Source organism: Urocitellus parryii, chromosome 13 (assembly GCF_045843805.1).
Source record: "Urocitellus parryii isolate mUroPar1 chromosome 13, mUroPar1.hap1, whole genome shotgun sequence".
Classification (NCBI taxonomy): domain Eukaryota; kingdom Metazoa; phylum Chordata; class Mammalia; order Rodentia; family Sciuridae; genus Urocitellus; species Urocitellus parryii.
Window position 1 is genome coordinate 5,588,324 of NC_135543.1, and position 18,506 is coordinate 5,606,829.

Genomic DNA, 18,506 nt, shown 5'->3' on the forward strand with positions numbered 1-18,506 from the left:
ATGTCTCCTTTTTCTGCTTTCAGCTGGATTCCATTTTCACCTAATAGCACCAGTCTCTAACGCACTGTGCGCGTATGAATGATCTTCATGAATAGCGCTGAACAAATCAATAGAATGTGCAAGTTTGACTTAAGCTGAATGCTTAGCAGTTCATGAATTAAAATGAGGCCAGAGAATACGCATGAAGAGTAAGGCCTCACTTTTCTTTCAGTGATTCTTGAGAAGACCAGCCCTCCAGTGGCAATGACATTTCCTCTGCCATCAATGTTCCAGTCATTTCTAGCCCCAACAGACCTCTTGGTTCCGTTTGAGAAGTTTCAGAGATGAGAGTGTTGCTGAAGAAATTTATGGCAATGTTCCCCACCTCTAGTATATTAAACTTAAATGTTCCACCTGCCAATATATATATATATAAAGCAAATGAAGAAGAAAAGCAGCAATACTAATAACATGAAGAAGTAATGTGAAAAGTAAAGGGAATGAGAAAAGATGCAAAAAGAATACTTTTAAATATATATATTATATATATATAATTTTATATATATTATTTTATAATTTTATATATATATAATTTTTTTAGTTGTAGATGGACACTATATCCTTATTTTATTTATTTATTTTTATGTGGTGCTGAGGATCTAACCCAGTGTCTCATATGTGCGAGGCAAGTGCTCTGTCACTGAACCACAATCCCAGCCGAGAAAAGACTACTTTAAGGTTTATATATTCAATCTTTATTTGACAAATATTTATTGAGTACCTACTATGTCCCAATGGGTCTTTGTTGTTATTTGTCTACTGAGGATGTAATAGCCATTGAGACAGGCAATATTTATTTCTCCTTATAAAAGAATGTTTACGTGTATACATATAATTAAACTAGATTTTTTTTTTCCAGTAGCCATTGTTCCACAGAGGTTCAGAAGGTCAACGTGGCAAAGAGTGAGTGGAGGAAAGTAATCGGTTTGATCTTGGCAGCCTATTGGAGAAGGAGGTGTCTGAACTGATGTGAGTGATAATGAAGCAGCAACTGCAATTGCCCATCAGAACTGGTGATGTGGATGGACAGACAGCCACCAGAGTGCCCAGGAAAGAGTGAGCTAGAAGAGAAGGGGAAAGGGCCAGGGAGGACTAGACACCTGCGATCCACGTGCTTAGCAGTGGCCTGCACAGGACAGGAGCCTAACAGGAGGCTGGCCATTCTCACCTGCAGTGTCACCACCTTGGCCAGGGTGACTTCTTCAGTGGCCTAGGTTCCAGAGACGAAAGCTGCCGAGAGGGACAGTCTGGGGCAGGACTGTGCCTTGCAGCTGAGGCACTCACAAAGAGACTTCTGCAAAGTCTTCTGTTACATTTTATTGTAAGTTTAAGTGATCAGGAAATTCCCTGGGTTACTTCATAGCCAGAGTTTCTCAGAGATGTACAGAATTCCGGACCACTACGAGTTTTTGCAGCTGCTGGTCTATTTTTAAAAAATCAAAATATTGTTGTAAATCTTCTCCTCATCCATCTATGAAACAAATGCTTTTTTAAAAAGCAAAATTCAAAGATCTCCACCCTGACGTGGGAAAATTTATGTGTTTTTGCCTTCTCTAACAAGTTCCCTGTTTCGGTTACACCCTGGGTCAGACTGAGAACCCCAAAGCAGACCAAGACAGAAGTGGGGTGCACAGCTGTGCAGTGGGGTGTGAAGAGAGGAGGCCATCTCTGCCCTGGAAGCGTAGAACAAGGGACAGCCTTTAAATACAACAACAACAACAAAAAGAAAAGAAATAAAAAGAGGGGCTTCCCTAACTCCCACCAAAGGAGCTCAGGCTAGAAAGAAAGAAGAAAGGTGAGCAATTCTGAGTTCAGCATCTGTAACAGAGAGAGCTGCCTGTCAGGCTCCCTAGGGCAGGGCTTGATCTGAAGAGATTCCTGGAGATGGAGTCCACCCTGCCTCGAGGACCTGCAGAGTCCTGCTTCCACTCAGGCTGTGGAGGAGGAGGCTGGTCCAGGTCACAGGGCGAACCTCAGCCCAGGGTTTATGAGGCTGCTTGGTACGGCAGGTGGACCCAGTGTCTCATCTGCCTTCATGTAGGACACGTATAAAAACTTAAAGTGGGCAATCTAACAGTGTCCCATAAAATTTTATAGGTATTCTATATCTGGGATGATGGGATATAATGACACTTATAAAGCTGTGTGTAAATTAGTTGAAAACTTTTAAATATTTAAACGTAACATGCAGATGTTGGTTGTGGTTCTAAGCCAGACGGTCTCATTCTAGATAGTACTGTGGGGTTTCCTCTGGGTCCTGGCTGTCACCTAACTCTGGGTGGGTGTTCAAGGTGAAAATGACCTACATCTTCCAATGTAGCTGTTTGTCCAGTTGGTCAGAGCACATCGACTTCTGGGGACTGACTGGGTCCTTGTTCTTTAGATATCACAGACTCAGGTCACGAGCATTAGTTGCAGAACACAGGGCATGTATGTAACTCCAGATCAGCACTTAGAATGGGCACACCACCTCCCACATGCATCTTCTTTTTATGACCCTTGCCCTCAAGCCCACGGAAAAGCTGCTTCTCATTTCTCACCTGGTGTCAGAAACACATTGTTTCTGCTTCCCCGTGCCATGAGCTCCTGTGGCTAGTGGGTCCATCTGCTGACATCCCAATCAAAAAGCCTTCCAGGATGGGGCAGCCCCCGTGGTTGAAGTGAATTAAATGGAGGGGTGTCCTCCCCACAAACTCCACGGTGTCCCTGCATGCTCCACGCACCCAGTCAATGCCAGCTAGAAGACACCAAGTAGCTTCTGCCCGCAAACCAGTTCATTCAGTCACACCTCTTTATCCCATCTCCCAAATCCCTCTCATCTTTCTGATCGATGTACATTTTGTGCTTTCTCTGAAAGCATACACACTGATCTTTTACATTTTCCTATTAATTTGAGAATACCTTGTAGCAAATACTCACTTAAATGCCTTATGAAGCAGGTCAGCTCCATTGGAACATATAGCTGATCCCTCAAATGATTGTTATTTTGCTTTAAGTTATCATCTTAAAATTTATTTTGTATCTCTAAACTGCACTAAGCTTGATAAACAGCTTTAAGAAGGAAATAAATACAGCCTAAATAAGCATATGAAGTCATGAAATAATTTCAAAGCATATCTTTCCTGATGTTAGACAAATATTCATTATATATAGTCTTTAAGTAGAAAATCAAATATAATAAGGCCTCTTTGAGGCTCAGTTTCCCTTATTTAGTCTGGCATTTTCTAAATTCCCTTTATTTGTGAAGGTATGTATAATAGAGCAGCATCTGTCACCAAGGCTATGAACCTGGGCAGGAATGTAATATGTATGCTGCTTATCCTCATGTGGAATGAAGAGGTGCAAGATACATGTTCATTAAAGAAAATGCTAGATCTGTAGGTACAAATAGAAAAATGATAACTGTATAAAACACTAATAATGACCTACATCTGGGATTAAAACGGAGCTTGCCATAGTGGACAAAATTGCAGATAAATATGGAGAGAGATAATAGCAAATCATTTTATGATCACTGAATAACTTAGGAATAGGTAAACAGACGCGTATCGCCCCATCAAGATGCCTTTTTTGATGTGTAAGTGGGTGTCTTCTGTCAGTTTTGGAGCATTCACATAACACTTCTGCTGCACCCTCGCTTTCCTTTCATCTGGGATCTGGCTAAATGTGCACAAAACATTTCCACAGAATCCTACGTGCATCCCGCAGCTCTTTACCTCCCTCTGTCCTTTTGACTTTCTATGCTTCATTCTATGAATTTTCTTTGAAACTTCCTAACACAATTGATTCCTTTTATAAAGCTGTATGCATTTTCCATGTCCAGAGTATCTATTTTTAACTTTTACACATTTTTTTGTCCTTTATTTAGAATTTAATATACGCTGGGACATTTTTGGTGCTTTCATTAGGGCATTATATTTATATATAACAGTGGGGTTCATTTTGACGTAATCAAACTTGGATGGAATTTAATTTGGTCTACTTTAGTTCCCAGCTCTCCCCCCACCACACACACATGCTGCCTCCTCTGTGGACCTTCCCTTTGTTTATTTATTGTTTCTTAACTGGAGCTGTATGGCTGTGCACAGAGGTAAAATTCACTGTCTTATGTTCACTTATATGTGTACAGAGCATAATTTGGTCCGTTCACTCCTTCCTTTTCTCCCTCTTTCCTCCCCCTCAATCACCTTCTTCTACTCACTGATCTCACTTCTATTTTTATAGAATTCTCCTTCCCTTTTCCACATTATTGGGCTCTGGTTCCTGCCCATGAGACAAAGCGGTCAACTCTTGACTTCGGAGTCTAGTTTCTTTTACTTCGCACGATGTTACCACTTTTAAAAAGCCACCCTGACCCTATTCTAGAAATTCTGGTGACCCCCCAAATGTTCCCGTTTGTTTTGTTTCCTTGAGCATCTCAAACATTGAGAACTCATCCTTAAACTTCCACGTTTGGAACCAGAGGATCTATTTCTATCATGGGTCGTCTCTGCTATTTTCTTTCTCATTGCCTTCAGTTATGTGCATGATTCTTCCAACATGGGTCAGACGTTGAGCTTCAAGATATATTTCTAGAGGGTATTTAAGGCCCTGTATGTTGTTCTTTTCTCCTGAGCTGATTCCCTTTTGTTTCTGCCAGGTGCTTGCAGCACTAGTAGCTGGGACCATTTTAAGTCAACTCAAGCCAAGGCATTGATGTTTCCTGTGCCAACTAGAAAACTTGAAGTTTAGTTATAAACTTTGAAAGCCTTGCATCCTCTGTGCTCAGCCTTAGTTCTAAATGCCACCATTGCAGGATTTTGCCTTTTAAAAACAAAATAATGTTTGTACAAAACCTGAAACTTACAGGTAAATTGGAATTAATAAATGATTTCCAAAAGATGACTATGTTCTCAACATTTCTAAAAAAATCAATTGTATTTCTATACTCAGTACACATAAAATGAGATTGGGTTTTTAAACACATACATAATTACCAAGAATATAAATTAGAGTTGATTTTCATTATTTGTAGATTCTGTATTTCTCTGCAACTCCCCCCACTCCCCCATCCCCCAAATTAATTAATTAATTAATTAATTAATTAACTTGTGGTTATTTTGAGTCATCTCTGGAAGTGTTCAGAGCAGTGAAAATTTTGAGTTACTCAAAGAAGCTTCTCAGGTGAAGTCAAATAATCAATCTTTTGCTTCTTGTTCCAGCTCTCATATGTCAAGCAGGTGTCTCTGTGGCAGTCGGTTTAGGATCTTGTATACTTTTTACAATTTATTTTTGTCCTTTTTGTTGGTTTTATGGTTGCTGATTCCATGGCTGAAAATGGCTCTCAATGTAGAAGTAGAGTGCCGTCTGGTGTTTCTAAGCCCCGGAAGGCTATGTTGTACCTTATAGAGAAAGGATGTGGGCTACACTGCTTCCTTCCTTATGAGTTATAGTGATGTAGGCTGTGAATTCCATGATAAAAAACTAACAGTGCATATTAAATAGGGTGTATAAACAGCATCATACATAAAACAAGGTTATATTCTGATCAGTTACAAAAATATAGTGGCTAGAGGCTCAGAGGAACTTTGTCTTGTGTTTCCCCAAGGAACAATTTTCAAAATTCACTAATGTATTGTTTGCAATGAATTTACATTATATACCTGGGAATAATGGAAATACAAGTATATCTACATATATGTCTAAAAAAAGAGGCACATCATGTCTGAAAATTTTGAAATGATATTAGAAGATTTAAAATAGGTTTAATAATTTAAGATATATACCATAGTCCTGTATTGTATGATTCACTTTTACAAAAATGTCACACCCTCCCAAATTATCTATACAGTTAATGAAATTTCAGTAAAAATGACAATGTTCTATATGAAATTGGCAAGATATTTATGAAATTTACATTGAAATGCAAATATTCAAAAGTAGGCAAAGCACCCTTGAGGAAGAATGTGCAAGGACGTGAATTGCCATATATCAAGCCAACTTCCAGAGCACGAGATTATGCTACAAGGGCAGATGAGAGCACAGGATATGTGTGTATACACCTGCATGAACTAACTAACCAACTAAAACAACAAATATATAAATTCAATTCATAGATTGCTTTTATGACATAATAGTAGGAAATATATAAGAAGACAAAAAATACAGTGGAGTAAAAGATTACTAACAGAATGGCATTAAACATAAGATCTTCTGTTTTCCAAAATTCACCGCTAAAGAGTGAGAAAGATGTTATTGGCAACACATACAATCACAAAGCTCTCTTTCCTGAATATGTAGACAACATTTCTATAAGACAAAGACATGAAATTCAGAAGTAAATAGGTCAAAACCATAAAATGATAAAAATAAAAATGCAAAGACATAAAGGCTTATATTCAAATGATTTGAAGAGTCAGTGTACATATGGAAATATGTATAACCTCATTAGGAACTAAGCAAATTAAACAATAAAATTCACATGTGACCACAAGCATGTCTAAAATTCTAACAAGCAGAAGATGGCACGCACAGGGAATTATGGAATGCTCGTATATGTATGTGGTGTATGGTAGGTTTGTAAATTAGTATACTCATTGCCAAAAACAGGAAATGGTGATCAGGTTCAATATGCAAATGCTCTAGGGCTGTGATGAGGGCATGTGTCCTGGATCATTCCTCAGTGGGCACTATAAACAGACCTCTTCTCGTAAAAACAAGGGTGGCCCTTCAGGACTGTTCTAGTGGGGGTGCTGCAGAAGGGGAGCCAGGTGGGGCTCAAGGCTACACACTGCAGAGAGCTAAAGATTGAAAGTCGAGGAGCAGAGTGAGGAGGCAGCGGATGGCAATGACGTAGAGGAGGTGCCCAGGGGGGAGGTACTTGGTAAATGGACTGAGCAGGGCTGTTGCTAAGGCAAGCCAGAATTTATCCACAAGGATGAGCAAGGGTGAGGGGGTTCTTGGGAACCTGGATTAGCAGGATTCTGGCTGTGACTGGGTTGGGCAGGCAGCCCAGGACAGAGATTAAGGCTGAAGCCAGCAAAGTGCTCAGCAGAGCCCAGCTAAAGTTTGGGTTGGGGTGGGACAGTTATTGTCAATAACAAAATCATAAGTGCACGTGCCCCAGGAGAGCAAGGGACTGCCTGTTCATACCACTGTGTTCACAGTTCCCCAAATTTCAGAACAAATCTAAATATCCATCAATAGTATCATAAATATAGAAACTGTAGTAAACTCATACAATGAAATACTGCACACATTGGAAATAAAAGACCTAAAGTTACATAAAACAATATGAACAACTCACAAGGACACGGTGCTCTATGTAAGTAAATGATGACAGTAAAACACATACACGTGTGATTCCATTTATATGAAGTTAAAGAACAGGCAGAACTCTACTACCATATTAACAGATAAAAACTCGGACAGGAAAACGAAAAGCAATTAGGTGAGTACCTGTAGTTACTTTTTGGAGTTAAAAAGAATCATGATTAAAACAAAATCAATGGAGCACATTGGCTTTCTGGAGACATGCTAATCCTTGACTTAATTGTAGTTCTATATGTAGTTTTTACATGATAACTTCATAGCTGAATAGTCTTCTTTAACATACTTAGCTGCGTGAGTTTATACTTCAAAATAAAAAGAGATGAAATGTTTATTCAAATATATCTTGAAGCATTTTTGATTAATGTGATATTTTTCAGTTGAGTTGTCTCAGCTTGTAAAAGAAGCTTTTTTAATATTTATTTTTTTAGTTGTAGTTGGACATGATACCTTTATTTTATTTTCATGTGGTGCTGAGGATGGAACCCAGGGCCCCACATGTGCCAGGCGAGAGCTCTACTGCTGAGCCACAGCCCCAGGCCTAAAAGAAGCTTTGACAGCCATTATTCATACAAAGTCAGAGATACCACCAATTATAATGCCACCTTTATCTGGTTTTTTTAATTATTTTTTCCTTGTTTTCACATGATGCTATAATGTTTTCTCCCCTTTTTCTTTGCTTTTTGAGATAACGTTACTTAGGCTGGTCTTGAATTTCTGGGCCCAAATGCTCTTCCTGCATCAGCCTCCTGGGACTCCCGGTATGCACACGATGCCCAAACATAAATGAAAGTTTTTAAATGGGTAGGTGTATCCCTATAATTCTATCTCCTTTGGAAAAATGAGAACAAAACTCATGTTTTCATATTTTTTTTCAGGGGTATTCATTACTGATGTATTGAAATTCCAAAATACTTTATTTTCATTATCCCCTTAACTTTCTGTTTCATTAATGTAATACTAACTTTCTTAGATCCTGAGCCAAGACATAAAATTACCAGAAATCTTCATATTAACTAGTTCAGTGGTTTTGAAAAGTATATTATTAGTCAGCTTTTCATCATTGGGACAAATACCGGAGACTTAGATGAGGAGAACTTTATTGTGGCTCCTGGTTTCAGTGGGCTCAGCCCACTGTCAGCCCAGTCTACTGCTTAGGGCCTAAGGCAAGGCAGAATATCATGGCAGAAAGAGAGGTGTGTGGAGGAAGATGCTCTGCGCATGGCAGCCGGGTGGGGAGATTGGCAGAAGAGACCAGGGACACACTATAGTCACCATGGGAGCTGCCCAAGCACCTGCTTCCTTCAGTTAGGTCACACCTCCTACAATCCAAAAGTGCCTTCAATCCATGAATCAGGTCACTCTGACAGGCCCATCCATGAACAGGGCTACACCAGAGACCAGGCCTTCAACCCCTGAGCCTTGTGGGATATCCAGATCCAAACCCAAACAGGAAGGTCTTGAAAAAAATTGAATGGCCTTTTCCCTTACTAAGAGTTTCTATGATATGCCTCCCTTCTCCCAGATCAATGAAACCTTGTTTTTGAACCTGAAAGTTGCTAGATGTCTTACTTTGATTTAGTGACTTTAAAAAACTTGTCTAAAAGCATTATATCAAATAAAAATAAATGGTTTTAATTAAATACATATTTATACTTTTCAAAATTGATATCTTTGTTATGCTTTTGGAACGCTGAAATCCTTGATGGACATCCTTGTCCATATCAGAGTGGTTTATGTGTCAAATTTCAGAGATCAGATTCTATCGTCTTCTTTAGCAACAGTTCATAACAGGGCTTTGGCATCCTTTTTTTTTCCATTAGTTCAATTATTGGTCTGACAACAAAAAAAAACAAACAACAAAAAAAGGATACCCAGAATGGACAAGCATTGTCTTAACTATTGGGCTAAAAGTGGTGAAGATATTGTTTGTTTGTAAGGGTCCAGCTGGAACTGCAGCTTGGCGACAGGAGGAGAGCTCTGTCTTAGAGAACCTCAGGGTCAGGCTGAGGTTAGCCTTCAGTCTGTCTTGAAAAAATGGGAGATGAAGGCCTTTCAGGAAGGGAAGTAGGTTCAGTCCAGCTGTGGGTTTGTTTCTTGTTCTGACACACTGCAGCCACGTAGAGTCTAGAACATGTTTTTCTTAAATGCCCAACATTCCTGCATTTTCTAGGCGGAGAGTACATGAAATAGTGTTGGAGGTGAGGGGAATGGGAAATTCATGGAGTGTTCCTTTCCCGTTGCTGGACAGTAAACACTGAAAGCTCTCATAACTTATTAACAAGTATTTACACGATCAATAAGCAAAATGGTTTGAATCTAACACACTAGAAGAGGAGATTAAAATAAATGTAAAATTTCTCAAAAAGAAAATTTTATGAGCAGAGTCGATAGAAGTGGGGAGAACAACAAAAAAATGCCCTGGTCAATAGGAAAGATGATGTCCACCAGTGGCCCGTGGCCTGGTTTCAGGGAAGAAGTTTCCCTCGTGTGACCCTTTTCCTCAGGGTGTGGTATCAAGCCAGGAGGCTCTTTTGGTAGTTCCATGGAGCCTCTAAACCTCAGTATATTACATCATGTAATTCACAAATAAAAACTTTCTGAAAATTAAAGGACTTTGCACTATTTTCCTTGCAAATATTTTAAATAGTAAGTTGATCATTGGCTGTGAATATTTAACATGATGGTACTCATTTGATAACTTCAATATTGTCCTCTTAAACCCTTTAAGATTAGGCTTGCCGCTTATTGAATTCTTACTGACACCAGCTACTCTTTCCCATCACATCACCGCAGGTTGTAAAATTCTCATTTTACAGATGAGGGAGTTAAAACTGTAGGTGGCCAACACCCACGAAGCAAGGGAGCCCTGAGCTGGCACAGCCACCCCACTCTGGGGAGCAGTGTCCGTTTGCTAACTGCAAAACTGGTGATGCCACCACCCTTTGAAACATTGTACGTCATGATTAACTGGTGATCAGAACTGTAACTGCAGTGGTCTTATTTTGTTTTATTTGTCCTACAATGCTAAAATATTGATTGCAATGGCATTATTCTTAGTATAAACGATTGCATTATAAATATTTACCTTATTTAGATAACAACATATGTGTATGTGTATAGATATTAAATGTGTAACTCATGATATGAAAATAAAATCAATTGTGAATCTATCCATATCATTGCGATAAAGTGTATCCGAAATCAAAAGAAACCAGGAAGTGCCATGCCAGGGAGTACCTGGGGAATCTCAGGCTCTCACCATGGAGCCAGGCCACAGGCTAATGCATCTGAGAAACACCAAAGTGCTAATTGAATAAAACATGACGGAGTCATTTAGACACTGGGTTTATTGCTATTATTTTTCTCTTTTTTCTGAAGCTCACATTCAAACGGGAGGTTTTGCTGCAGAGAACAGGGGTCAGCACGGACTTATTAATGATTCAGACTACACTTACCTTCAGATATTTTTGTTTGTTTCACTTAAGTAATAGAAAACGATGCATCAATGCAATAAAAATGTTGACCAAATCAGAGTAAAATGATCCATAAGAAAATTTCTCTCATTTATATCTCTAAACTTATATGTGTTTTATAAAACTCACATGACAACTGTGGAGTATCTTTTTTAAATATATGAAAATGTAAGAAAATTAAAAATGATTTGAAGATAACTAATGCTAACATATTAGTTCATTTCTTCCTGTTCTTCATATAAATTTATTCTTTAGGTATGGAAAGGCAAATGAAGACTTTCCTGTATATATCCATCCATCCATAAGTTTACACAGTAGTGAAACTGCATGTTTTCTTAGCCATTATTTTATTATCAGCATTTCCATTGCCATTAACATTCTTTATAAGTGTAATTTCTAATGGGCATAACTTTTTATGGATTTAGCAAAATATGCTCAACAACTTCTGTTCTAAATTTTGAATTGATATGTATATTTAATTCTATATTTAAATATTATTCACATATAATTATAGGATGAAAATAATTGTACATATATCTTATACCCATTTTCTAAAATTAACATCCTGCTAGTTTTCTAGATGTGGAGTTTTTGAGTCAGCAGAAATAGTTATCTTTAAAATTCTTAAAATATATTTCTGAGTAATTTTCCAAAATACTGGAGTTCCTGTAGGAAAAACACCATGCAGTATTTATCTTCCCTTCCTCAGGTCTCTGCACAGAATCTGGCACAGAATTGGTCCTTAATAAAAGGGTTTTAGAGCTGAACTGACTGCTATTGTTTTGAGAAATGGAACTGATTTGTGGTCTTGCCAGCAATGTATGCAAATGCTGTTACAATAGCTTTGAGGTTACTTTTGTTAAAATATCTCTAAAGTTTGCAGCTAGCACACTTCACTCCATTTTTACATACTTTTTGTTTAAAGGTGAGAATGGCCATCTTCATACACATTTATCAGCTTGTTCTTTCCTTATGACATATTCAGGTGCACACTGTAAATCCTGGCAAAGGGCAGATGGACAAGGTGTGCTCTCTGGTGCAGTGACAGGGCCTCAGGGACAGCCCTTGTGAACCTGCTGGGAGCTGCGTTAAGCATCCCCAAGCCAAACATGCACGGCTGCTGTGTACCTGCTGCACTTTTTGCACTTTTCTAGCCTATTACACATCTGCTCACATCTGCAAATAAGTAAACATCGAAGTCCCTGTTGGTAAACCACAGGTATAGTAAGGTCAGTACAGGAAACACAGACACTAGAGACTGCATACCAATGCTCAGTAGCTGCACAGTCAATGTGAACTCCTCAGTTTTACACTTAAGTTTAAATTTAGTTTTGGTTTTAAGATAGCAAATTTTGGGGTTCTTTGTTTTCTAACATTATCTAGTTCCTGGCTCACAGTGCAGTCTCAACAAATATTATTGAATGAATAACAAAATTAACAGCTGAAAAATTGGAAAGACTGGGTTCAGATGCGGGGAGATGAGGATAAGCAGGTATTGTGATCCGGGGAAAGACTGGTTGAGTGTTTAGTCCAGAGGTCTGCTTTGGAATTAAGTGCTTTGACTCCACCAGATTTCAAATAAAATTAACCTTCTAGGAATGATCAGCAAGTCATCAGGCCGCTGCACATCGCCTCTTTCCCTTCCTTCTCTCACTCCTCCCAAACTGCCACCCCACCGCAGTCCTCTGAACATCCCAGTCCATCATTAGCAAAGAGCCAGTCGCTGTCTCCAGGGGCAGCTCAGAAACCCTCTGAGGTGCTGGCTTCTCCTTTGCTCCTGGACCTGGGGGAGGGAGGGCTCGTCTTCTCCTCATTGTGGGGTCCAGATCACCCCACTTCCTTCTGCTTCTTAAAAATCTCTTTGAATCACATCCCAGCAGATGATATCAATCACTACTCCTCACTGCCCTTGTCACAGTACATCCCCCAGTGAGGCCCCCTCACTGCATGATGTTTTTAGTTCCTGACTCACTGCCACTCTGCCCGAAATATCTCTGTGGTGCATTTGTAATGGTCTGACTGTTCATGTAGATGATCTTTCTAACACCCTATCACAAGCTATTTGAAATCCTCTCCTCCAGCGATTTTGACATGCATGCTCCCAAGTCTGTCTGGCACGACCTGGCCACTGCCCGACTTTGCCATCCTCAGCCACAGAAGACCCTGTGTTATCTCAACAGTGTGCACCACAGTCGCCAACTGACTGTCACTTCCTGTAGGTTGAGCTCACCCCTTCAGCAGCCCGTGTCAACCATTGGGCAGTCCCTCCAGATTCTCTCATCTCTTGATCCCAGTCCAGATGACGTGCTTTCCTTAACCACCTCCCCGAAATCCCTGATGGCTCAGTACCATCACTTTCCAATATACGCTGCCCACCCGCTCGCCCTCTCTTGCTTCACTGTCCTCATTTGAGCACACACCGCGACCTGAGCTGAGGCACCGCCTCTGTTCTCGCATCTCCAGAGTGAACAGGAAATCTACACTACCTGGAGGGCTGCACTCACCCTTCAGCTCCATCACTGGGGACTTCCAATGGGCCCTCTGGTTCATGGCAATATTATACTTCCCTGGTTTATTTACTCCCCCATTTTCTGTTTTTCAATTTGCAAATCCCCAGCACCACTTTTCCATTTTTATTCTCTATTTTCTATTCACTGAGAAAATCAGGTTTCAGAATAGAACTTTTCAGACTCCCACTGCCACATCCATTCACTTTCCAGCATCTACACCCACAGACTTGTGCTCCTGCTGTTCTCCTATGAACAGGCCATGAGCTGTGATCCCGCCTGAGGCCGTCCCCTCCATCTGTGAGCTGACTGCAGCACCTCCCACAGGCACAGGATATGGTTCATCCCCTGCTTCTAACATAATCTCCTAATTAATTTTGCTCTTGTCCTCTCCTCCTACTAGCTACCACCCCATTTCTTGTTCCCTGGCAGCAAGAATCCTCAAAAGAGGTGTCAAGCTAAAATACCCTAAAAGATGACATAGGAGAAAAATCCAAATTACCCTTGATGTGGTGGTGATTTTAAAATATAACACTAAATGCACAATTCATGAAACTTCATTTAAATGAGAAACTTATGCTCTCTGAGAACACTACCAATGGAATGGGAGGACAAACTACAGACTAGAAAAAATATTGGACAAAGACATATCTGATAAAGATGTATCTGATATTTGGTTCTCTATCCAAAATACACAAAGAAATTTAAAACTCAGTATTAGAGATTTAACAGCCCAATTAAAAAATGGGCAAAAGACCTGAACAGACACCCCACCAAGGAAGATACTCAGATGACTCATGAGCATATCAAAAGGTAGCCAATTTCACATTCCATTATGGAATCACAGAATAAAACAGCAATGAGATAACCCCCCCATACTCCAAGAATGGGGAAATCCAAAACAACCCCAACACCAAATGCTGATGAGAATGTGGAGCAACATGAACCCACTGCTGCTGGTGGGAATGCAAAATGGTACAAGCACTTGGAAGGCATTCTTGTAGTACTCGCAAAATCAATGAACTCAGATTTAGCCAAATCATTTGAAAACATGTCTGTATAAAAGTTTCAACAGAGTTGTTTATATCGGCTTCATCCATAGCTGCCCAAGCAAGGAAACAACCAAGACCTTCTTCAGTGGGTAGTGGATAAATAAACAGATACAACAGACAACAGAATGATGCTATCTGACGCTAAAAAGTGATCCAGACTTGAAAAGACATGAAAAAATGTACATGCTTATTACTAAATGACATAAGACAATTTTAACACCTGGAAAAGCAAAAATAATGGAGGTGTAAAAAGATCTGTGGTTGTCAGGGGCCCAGGGCAGGAGGCATGGTAGGCAGAACAGAGAGGGCTTTTAGGACAGTAAAACTATGCCCTGTGAGGCTCATATGCTTTTACTTAATATTTTACTAATTTTTTTGGTATATAACTTACAGGTAAAACATGTAAATTGCACATATTGATGGATCACCCTGGGAAGTTTTGATGCCTGAATACATTCAAGTTCAACATCAATATCCTCTAACATTTATCATTTCTTCCAGGTGAAACCAGTCAGAATTCCTTCCTTTAGTTCCTTTAGTTCCTTGACCCGTGCTGTACACTAACGCTATCTATGGGCACCCTTCTGTGCCGTTCCATGCCAGAACCTCCTGCTCTTACCTAAATGCAGCTTATTAGCCACTATTCTGCCTTTCTCCCACCTTCGCTTCCTTCCCTTTTCATTTTTAATAGAATAACATGTATAAATTTCAATTATTTAGAGTTCATTTGCTGCAGATACAACTGTCTCCCTCCCTCCCCAAATTTTTCTTTTAAATACTATAGCTTTCTTGCTAGATACCAGCAACCAAACTTGGATTAAAGGTTTAAACATTTTGCACTTTGGAGCAGCTTTTAGCAGAGTCTGAGTTAAATCAGTGTTGGTTTGCCGGGGGCATGAAGATGCGCTGGCCTCTTTCCTACTCTTTCATCTTCCAAAGACTTTTGAAGACAAGTGTGGCAACTTTGTTGAGACCACAAAATTGAAAGGATGTGGATCTTTGAATTAGAAGATCTCTTTCTCTTAGAAGAAAGCTCCTTTGCTGATAATCTTCTTTGGACTTTGTGTGAACAAAAAAATAAAGTATTTCTTGCTGAAATCATTAAACATTTGTGGAATTTCTGTTGCCTTGTTAGAATAGATAGTGTTGTCCCAACTAATATACCATACTTAATCCAGCCAAATGTCCTCTCTGAAACATGAGTGGTGAACCCAAATTCTATGACATCTCTTACTGACATCTCCTAGTACTTATTACTCTTCAATTCAGAACATGTATTTCACTTTTGTTTTTCATATATAATTAAAAAAGCAATGCATGTTTATGTTTTATAATAAATGTAAACTTTGTTAAATTCAAAAATATGATAGTGATATTCTAATAATTACACACTTTTAAAATGGGATTTATTAAGTGAATATCACCAAAACCAGTAAAATGATTCTAATTCAACTTACTGTCAGTTCATTGATCAATGCCACAGACAACTATGACAATCATTCAGAAAACAGAAGATCAATTGACATTTGAAATCTTATGCTCATAATTACTTCTCTTAAAGCAATCTTAAACTTTTATGAAATTTTTAATTTTCTGACAATACCTTAAAAGATTCTACTAGTCATTGCTTGCTTTATAATTACTTTGAAATGCTACATGCACGGTCCTGAAAATATATTCAAATTCTTGCATAAGACTGCCTTAAAAGTTTTTCAGTCATCCCACAATTTTCAATGATCCTCAGTTTGTATCAACAGAAAAATCTCAGCTGAACTGTGTCCATGGTTTTGAAGGCTTCACATAATGCAGAGAATGTGGGAAATGACCTGCTGAGTTTCTGTATCTTGAAACCCCATAAGATAGATGATTGGTTTAACAATAATGGTCAAGGCAAGACTCTGTGACAAGATTTAGGGAGTAATGGTCAGTGTTAAAATTAGCAGTATGGTGCAGTGTGGTGACACACACCCATAATTCCAGGGACTTAAGGGGCTGAAGCAGGAGAATCGAAAGTTCCAGGCCAGCCTCAGTAACTTCATGAGACCCTATCTTAACATTAAAAACAAACAAACCAACAAAAAAACTGGAGATGTAGCTCCATGTAAGACACCCTGAGTTCAACCCACAGTACAAATATATATGTACACATATCTATGGCTTGTGTTATAGCTCATCATGTCACCTCTTTGAATGATGAGATAAAACATGAGAGATTTATTCTAAATGATATAGAAGGTGTTTCCTGATTTAGATATCCAGTGATAATGCTATTCTCACATTAAATAAATCAATTTGATATTGAAAACATACTTTCAACCCTTTAAATTGAGATGACCATGGTATGTAGGACACAGGCTTTCCTGGGTTTCTTTTTCTTTGCATTTTATTTGAAGATGCCCAACAGTTGACACTTTGCTATACTTAGAATCATCCTGAGATTATTTCTTTAATAACTGAATATGGCATTGGATTTTGTGGTTAGATTTGCTGTCATTTTATGTTGAGTCTCCATATAGTGGTGAAATACAGTAGTATGGATCCTTTAAACACGCAGAGCTAATTGCCAAGGAGCCAAGATGGTGCTGTCTGTCTTCGTTCTTACAGACCTTCCTCTATGTGGGGAGATTTTTATGTAATTTTCTCACTTTCATTCTCCTCTACTGCCCAATGCCTTCTTGTGAAATTCTCAGCTTCCCCCTCTTCTCTCTGGCTTCTCCCACATTCCTGAGATCTGCCACTGATCTCATTCAGCTCTTTTAGCTGTCTTCATATCCTACAGGTGCATCTCGATTGTGGAGGAGGAACTGGCCAGCCAACGGTGTGCATCCACTAACTTCAGCATAACTGATTACTAGTTATTTATGATGTTCCTGTGATTAGGCTTTCTTATTAAAATGCATGCTTAAAATTTCTTAATAATAGATATTACAGGCACAACACTCTTGAAAATATGCCTTACTTTTTCTTCTTTTAAGAAATTTGAAGGGGCAGAGCACTTGCCTGGCATGCACAAGGCCCTGGGTTCAATTCCCAGCACCACAAAACTTTAACAAAAGAAAAGAAGTTGGAAGTTCTCCAGTGTGTGTATGTATATGTGTTTGTGGGTTTATGGGCAAATATATATATATATATATATATATATATATATATATATATATACACAATATATATATATATAAAATAGACAGTATATATATATATATATATACTGTCTATTTTTTAAAACCAAATGTGTGTAGAAACACAATATGTACATGACACCCACACAGACATATATTTTATGTATGTAAGGTAAATGTGATTGTCCAGACACAATCTTTGTCAGTCATGGAATCTGACCTGTAAATTCACCTAATGGCTAGCATTGGTCTGTCACCCTAGAGTAAGCATTTGGTGACTCTCCTGCAGGGGTCCACACACACCTGGGCAGGGAAGGCTTTGCTTGCCATCCTCAGTGGGCCGACAGAGGTGACTCTGCTTACTGTAAACAAAACTTACTGTAAACACAACTCCTCCTTGATACTTGTTTGTGGTGCATTCACCACAGAATGGAGCTGTTTCCGTAGTAGTGACCTTGCTTTGAAGGTGCTCCTGAATGCAGTTCTGCCCTGATGTCCAGGGCTCCTCTGCACAAGGTGGCTGAGAGGTGCCACAGGGCAAAATGAATGCTACATATACGCCTCATGCAGGCTTGTGTTGGAGGTTGTTGGCCAAGAGTTCAGTGTTGATTTATCAAAAACATATTAAGTGTCTTTACACAGAAACACATGCAAATCAGGGTTTTATGCATCTACAAATGTGACAGTGGTTCTCAGGAAAGGTATTTGCTGAGGATGAGCAGTTTAAGACTGGCTATGGGGTTGCAGCCACATCACCAGAATCCACAGTGTGTGTACACTCACAATGGAAATCACATGGGAAATTCAGTACCAGCACACGAGCCTCACGTAAGATGTCCATTTCCTCTTTGGTGTAGCAGCAGCTCTTCGTGTGTGATGGGTGGATCCAGCAGCCTGAGGCGAGGAGAGCAGCCGTGAGTGCTCTCCTCTAGATGACATGTCCAGATGCAACTGGATTGCCTTCATCTATCTATCTAGCACAAAGCAACTGATTGCCATCAATCT